This window comes from Grammomys surdaster, unplaced genomic scaffold (assembly GCF_004785775.1).
Source record: "Grammomys surdaster isolate TR1022 unplaced genomic scaffold, NIH_TR_1.0 126059, whole genome shotgun sequence".
In the NCBI taxonomy this organism is placed as follows: Eukaryota; Metazoa; Chordata; class Mammalia; order Rodentia; family Muridae; genus Grammomys; species Grammomys surdaster.
This window is the reverse complement of record NW_021620869.1, coordinates 6976355-6983801: the sequence shown is the minus strand read 5'-3', so window position 1 is coordinate 6983801 and position 7447 is coordinate 6976355. Positions and strand designations below refer to the sequence as shown.

Sequence of the window (7447 nt, the reverse complement as noted above, 5' to 3'; positions counted from 1 at the left end):
GGCCCAGCTCAGCTTAAGTGACACACTCCTAAGCCCAGTGTTGGTAGCCCAAGACTGAATGAAAGATAGAGTTGGAGAATCTACAAATATGCAAAAGAGCAATCAATGTTGGTTAAATCACTTCCATTTAAGAGTGTTTTTCTAATTTTAATTAAAGATTTTAATTCTTTAGTTAATTTCATCATTTTTCATGATGAGCATTTCCCATCTCATTTGTGGTTTTTAAAATGTGCCACTAACTGTAGAAATTAGGTTTTAGTATGAATTAATTCTATTGGCAAGCCAAGAGTGGAAATCAGGACTGCTTACCTTACTGGAATTTAATAATTACCATCTTAGCATTTCTGCATTCTTAGGCACTGCTTGTCTCTCTATTCAGCTGCTAAAATTGCTCTTGCATGGTGTGACTTTTTCTTTTTTTTTCTTTCTGTATTCCTTCTCTTCAAAGAAGCTTAGTGCGGGAGGCGGGGCTGGGCTGGGATGTGTGTGACTATAAAGTCCTCCCTCCTCCAGTGGGCTAAGAGACAAGCAGGCTCTTTGGGGAGAGAGAAGCTCTTGGCTGGTTGAGCAGCTCCACGGTATGTTCTCAGCTTTTGCTTTCTCCCCTCTGTGAGTGCCGCCCTTGCTGTGGCTTGGACAGTCAATGTGATGAGTTGGTACCTTCAAGGGATGGGGGCAAGATGCTGCTTTACAGATTACCTCCTCTCCATTTGAGTTGGTTTATAAATGTACGAATTTCTTCTAGAATTTCTGGGGCATGGTTTTAAAAAATGATTGCATGTTCCCTTTCCTGATTGATGGATAGATGGATTGATGGACAGTCTTCAAAATAGCTTTCCTAATGACTTCCCTATCTACTGAGACTCTGAATAAGTTTTTGTAAATCAATGCTCCGGTGAGATGGAATTAATTCAAGAAGGTGGATTCAGATAGCAAATTTTCTTTGCTAGCTAAAGAAGGAAAACGGGCTCGGCTTGTGTTTACTCACTGTGGCCTGTCTGGATCTCTCAGCTGACTGGAATGGGCATCTCTTGTATTATTTAGAAGTCAGTGAGAAAGCAGAGGGGCTGGGTGAATGATTTAAGGTTTCACTTCTAGTTCACTTTAAGGCTCATGTGGACATTTGTGGTGTTGGGACTGCAGAGTGTCGGTGCCCTTTGAATGTGCTGTAACCATACTAATATGAACATCCTGAGAAGGACTTTCGCCTTCTCAGAATCCCAGGAGTAAAGGGAGGACCACTTCAAGGCTGTGACTTTGTAGTTATCATTCTCTAAAGTTTGGGTTGAAGTTGTCCTCATCTATATTCTTTGTATATGAATTGGTGCTTCTTTAGGCATTTATGAAAGCAGCAGGGTCTAGGTTCCTCTGTGGCCTGCTTGCTGTTCATCTAGTTCTAGAATACTTCTTGGCAAATAGCACCTTTAAGCTCTGTCCATGGCCTGTTTTTGCCCATGGTCCTTAGAGCAGGGAGGGTCCAGGAGAACCAATATTATTATTGTTGTTGTTATTTGTTTTGTTGACACAGGGTTTCTCTATGTAGTCTTGGCCATCCTGGAGCTTGATATATAGAAAAGACTGACTTCAGACTCACAGAGATCCTTCTGCTTCTGTCTTCCAAGTTCTGGTATCACAGATTTGGGCACTATGCCCACCTGGGCCCAATAATCTTAAACTTCCACAAAATTTGCCATTTCGCCAGTTTTTAACCCACCTGTTCAGACTTCTATCCTGTTGCAACTAGAAAAACAGGAAAATGTCTTCAATAACAACAACAAAAGTTTTAGTTCTTCTCCATGGTGAGTTACAGATAAGGATCAAGGTGATCCCCCACAGGCCTGTGCGTCTCTGCACACACCTCTCCCATGCTATTGCCAGAACGAGGATGGAGAGATGGATGTCTCTGAGTGGTGTCACACATATCTGAAGTCTCTGAAGTGTCACTCTCCCCATTACAATGAATAATTGATGGGAAGGAAGAGAGGAGCAGGAACAGGATGGGGTTTGGTGCCAGGCCCTCTGGGGTGTTCTCAGAGCACAAACCAGAGCCCTCTTCTACTTGATGCTACATAAGACAGCGTATTTTTCATTTGTGTTTACCATAAAGGGACACAATTGTCCATATTTTTTGAAAATGGCATCAAAGGATCAGATCGGTGGCTGAGAAAGTCAAGCTAAGAGGTAGTCGTAGAAGTCGTACTATTGTACGAAGACAATAACATCACTGACTCTCACGTGTGCCTGGTTCAGAGAGTGTGAGAATATTCCATTGCTAATGATGACTTACAGATTACAGAACTTATTTATTAGCACTAGTAATAAAGGACACAGGGGTGCTGGTGAGGTGGCTCACCAAGTGAGTGAGGGTGACTTCATCCAAGCTGAGAATGTGAGACTAATCCCCAGAACCCACATATTGGAAGGAGAGAACCAACTCCTGTAAATTGTCTGCTGACTTCCATATGCAAGCTATCTCCACCCCCCGCCAACTTTAAAAAGCCACAGTGGCTACAAACAAAACTTTCTTTCTTTCTTTCTTTCTTTCTTTCTTTCTTTCTTTCTTTCTTTCTTTCTTTCTTTCTTTCTCTCTTTCTTATATTACATCCAATCACATTTTCCCCTCCCTCCACTCCTCCTACTTCCTCTTTCCCACCTCCTACCTCTTCCAAATCCACTCCTCCTCTGCTTCCCATCAGAAAAGAGCTGCCTTCCCAAGGATATAGGCCAAACGTTGCATAACAAGTCACAATAAGACTAGACACATGCCCTCATATCAAGCTGGGTGAGGCAAGCCAGTAGGAGGGAAAGGGTTCCAGAAGTAGGCAAAAGAGTCAGAGACAGCCCCTGCTCCACTATCAGGAATCCTACAAGAACACCAAACTATATAACCATAGCATATACGCAGAGGACCTAGGTCAGACCCATACTGCCTCCCTGATTGTCATCAGTCTCTGTGAGCCCCTATGAGCCCTGGTTAGTTGATTCTGTGGGCCATGTTCTTATGGTGGCCTTGACCTCTCTGTGACAAAATAGCTTTCTAATGGTTTATATTTGGTAGTGCATTAACATAGCAGTAAAGATAATCTCTATCTTCTTAAAGAGATATTGAAGTGGCACAAAGCTACTTAAAGTTTCAAGATTGGGATTTGGGATAGCCTGGTTGGATTGGAACTTTTGTGTTTTACTTATCAACTGTGGGACTCTGGAAAAATTGGCTTCTCTGTGTTTTGTCTTTCTCATCCACATAAGAGTTCTCATTGGAAGGGAGTCAGGAGCTGGGCACAAAACCTAGCACACAGCAGGCATGTGGCACACCTGTTCTTTATTTCTGGCATGTGGAAGTATTTCTGTGCTGGTGGAGTATGCTAGAGTTTTATGCTCTAGAATGAGTAGATTGCACTGTTCATGAGTTCAAGTTGATTTTGGAAGAACACTGATCTGGAGCTTACATGAGGCTGCCTCTTCAGGTCTTGACAATTACAGACTGTGTTCTTGAAAGATTTGATTAGATGTTCTGTGGACTTCTCAGTGAAGTCTAAGAATGGGTGTTCACTGTTTGATCTGTAGCATTGCAGGGCAGATCAGAAGTTCTACAAGTGTGGTTCATACCTGCAAACTCACTCCGAGAGTACAGGAAGTGAGTCTAGGGCAGTGTTCTCAGCCTGTGGGTCATGTTCCCTTTGGGGTCACATATCAGATATCTTGTATGTCAGGTACTTACATTATGACTCATAACAGTAGATAGTTATGAAGTACCAGTGAAATAATTTTATGGTTGAGGTCACCACAAAATGAGGAACTGTATTAAACAGTCACAGAACCCTGGTTGAGAACCACTTGTTTGGAGGCTCAGAGTAGTCTGTTGAGTGAGCCTGTGATGTAAACCTCTGTTGCCTGAGTGGGAAGTTGCTGTCTTAGGTTTAGAGCCACCCTAAAATACAGATACATTCTAAGAGCCCACCTCAATTGTAAATTTTCACTGAGATCACCTCCTGGTGGACACAGGGAGCCCACTAAATGCACTAGATCCCTTAGAAATCCCTGAAAGAACTGTAGATCAAAATAACTGAGATATGGAAGAAAATATAGAGCCAAAATTTCACTGTCAAATAAATCTGTTAAATCAGATGGTTAAATTCTATACCCCCATCCTCATGAGTCTGACTTTAAGGTACACTCATTGAAACTTACTGTAGTGATCAGCTTTGACATCATTTAGGATGATATAGGAAGCACACATGTTTTGTCTGGTACCCTGGGTACTACCTGATTGAAGCTGCAGAAATTACATGGTAGGAGCTGTAGGTGCTACATAGTTGGTGCTGCAGATATCACATGATTGATGCTGTAGGAATTATACAATTGATACTGTAGGAATTACAAACTTATACCAAGGATTCTTCTGACCCTGAGACTCAGGATGTCAAGACCATTTTCTTTTAGTTTACCATTGTGTCAGAAAAAGTATCCTGCAGGGAAGTGGCATGTGTCTTTCATTCATCTTCCCATCCTCTGCCATGGATAGCATTACATATAACTACTGGATTTTTACTAGACCCAGCCCAGGGCCACAGATGTCACTCAAGTTCCCCATGTTTTCTCAGTCACTCGTTAGCATGTGTAGTTTTATCACCTGGCTAAAAGGCTTTGAAATTGTCCCATCCATAGAAAAGCCCTGGGGCTGCTCTTCGTAGTCACACTCACGGTCCCCATCCATTTGACCCAGCTGCAGCTCTTACACTGGCCTCTGCTCTGTGTGTGAGCTTGGTGCACTTTTCCAGCTTTGGCAGAGCTTGCAGTTGGCCATGTTCTTCCCTTTGCTTTGGCCATCAGCGAGCTCAGGGTACCACTAAAGCAGGCTTCCTTGTGTGGTTGGACAAAGCTACCATAGCCTTCACACCCGTCTCTTTCTCTTACTTTACCCTCCCCCCCGCCCCCCCCCCTGCTCACTTCATGCTTTCTTCCTTTCTTTGCATTACAGAGTCTTTTAGGTCTTTTAAAACAAATCTCTATTCATTGAGGTAAAATACAAAAATCCTAAACTGAAAGCATATCCCTGCCGTGTTTTCTCCATTTACTCTCTGGTTTCATCAATCCCTATGTCCCTTGACCCTCATTCCCCATCCAGAGCTGGGCTTTGCACTTTAGGCTGGCATCTTTTCTTTCTTACCTTGTTCTTTCCATTGCCCTCACAGCTGCGTTGGCTGAAGACAGAAGCCTTAGGTCCCGATATTTTCCCTCTCACAAAGCAGAGGGTGCTCTAGCTGCTTCTAGATGACAGTTTAGGAGGTGAGAAATTGGATGCCAGCCCGGCCTCCCTCCTTTGCACTGTTTCTCTGCCACTCTGACTGGATGGTTTGATATTTATTCTCATCCTTAAGTAACTTCTGGACAATTCTGGCCCTGTTTGTTTTGGCGCATCAGAACCAGTGGGTTTTTTGTTGTAAAGGTTCTGATCTTTGCTTAGCTCAGTAGGAATTTATCCTCTTCACATTTCCCGCCCATAGGACATCTGCTTCAGAAATGATGGTTCCTTACATAAATGGCTATGTTCCCCAATGCTTAACCAGTGATTGCCACAGATGGGCCGCCAAGAACATGGACCCAGGAGCTCCCTTCCTTGTTGAGTGGATCAGAATCTACAATCTTAAATCCAATTTGACCCGTGTTCTGCCTTCCTGGTTCCCTTCGGAATTCAGTGCTGATCATTCAGGACACTGTGGATGCCACCTGCTGCCATCTCAAGTGCTTTCTATTGCTTAACATTGACCCCTATGATGCTGCCAGTCTTTGGCATATCTCCGAGGGTATCAATTTCATGTAGAAATGAGGACCAACAGCAGTTCTGAGAGCCACTCTGCCCACAGAGCTCGTGTTTCACTCTGAGCTGCCATATGCCCTCTCTTTTCCTCACAGTTGCTTTGTGACATGCTATGGATCTGGAGAAACAGTCTTGTGCAATGTCACCCATGCCCAAGGGAGGCTATTGTCAGAAAAAAACAATATGATTTCCAGGAAACAAAAACAAACTTGAATCTGCACGTAGAAGAATTTATGATCATTATGAAAAATTTAGGGCCATTTCTAGCCAGAATCAATAAAATATTAACCATGATAAATTAAAGACAAAAGCATAATTGTGGCAGGGAGAACATCAGTGAGGCTGTCTATAGAGTTTATTACAAGGTCCAAAAATCTAATGAAAAGAGAATCAAGCTTACAGCATCGGGGGTAAGTATCAGTCAAATTGTCCAGATGTGAACTCTCTGCAAAGAACCTCAACTGATACCCGTCTCCTAACATACTCATTTTCTACTGTGCTCCACTGAAATCTTCCCTATGGTATGGTGTTTAGCTGATGCTGATGGGTGAGTCCAGGATAGGCAAGTCAGGGAGGAAGGGCCATGCCTGCCACAAAGCCAAGAGATCCACCTGTAAGAGTAGAAGACACAGAAATGACCATTAATAGGAAGATCCAATTCTTCTCAAAGGTGAAAACCTGTAACAAAAGAAGAGCTTAATCATAAATTGAACCAAAGTCAGATGAAGCTGAGCATTGTAGTAAACTGGGGTAGTGAGTGCCATGGTAACCTGCAGACAGATGCACCAACCTTCTTTTTAGAGAAGCCAGCTAGCTGTACATGATGAAAATGTAGGCTGCTTTCTGTTCCTGTTTATTATAGTTAGCTCAGCCTAACAGCTCTCAGAGCCAACTCCTGTTAACAGCCACTTTCTTCATTAAGTCTAATGAGTGACATCCCTATTTCCATCACCCTCTGCTCGTGGAGCCCTCCCCTCTTTTGCCAGCTCTTTTGCACATGTTCCCCTCTGCTTCTCGGTCTTTAGGATGCAAATCTAATTAGGTTTTCTCAACTACTAATGTATCGACAACTGTCCTGACACCTTACTTCCCCTCAGACATCACTTTTGCTGTTCTCAGAAGGTCCCTACACTAGTATAGCAGAAATGATAGAGCTCTGACACTGATGCTGTTCAAACACTGCGCTAGTCTGATAAGAAGACATTGTCTTTGATTCTCTCAGTAAACCCATGGGCTGGGCACAGCCTCAGCAATGAAGACACAGAGACTTGAGGGGGTGTGTTAGTTGCTGGTCATCAGGGAACCCAGCTTCAGCCTTGTTTTTATTCAGACCCACAAGGCCTTGCTTTGGCTTTTTTTCTGTACCATGGTAGCTCTTTCTCCCTCTAGGGTTATGCTTGATTATCAGATGTTTCTTTGATGTGTTTATCTGATGTCCTCTTGACACATGGTTTTCATTGTCATGGGGAAGTATATCTTCTATTTCTGTATGAACTTCTGAATCTTAGGAGTGAAAGACACCAGAGTATTCATGTGTTCATGTTTCATTCCTATCTTCATGACTTTTAAAAACATTACTTCTCTCTCTCTCTCTCTCTCTCTCTCTCTCTCTCTCTCTCTCTCTCT

General features: G+C 43.0%; 1 protein-coding gene across 1 annotated transcript in view; it reads left to right on the top strand.

Annotated features, from left to right (window-relative positions):
- The first annotated feature begins 551 nt into the window (after nucleotides 1-551).
- Trpm8 (transient receptor potential cation channel subfamily M member 8) overlaps nucleotides 552-7447 on the top strand; it is an 83493-nt gene continuing 76597 nt past the window's right edge. The window contains exon 1 of the mRNA XM_028755379.1: nucleotides 552-578. The gene's annotated coding sequence lies outside the window, so the exon portion shown is untranslated. The remainder of the gene's footprint in view (nucleotides 579-7447) is intronic.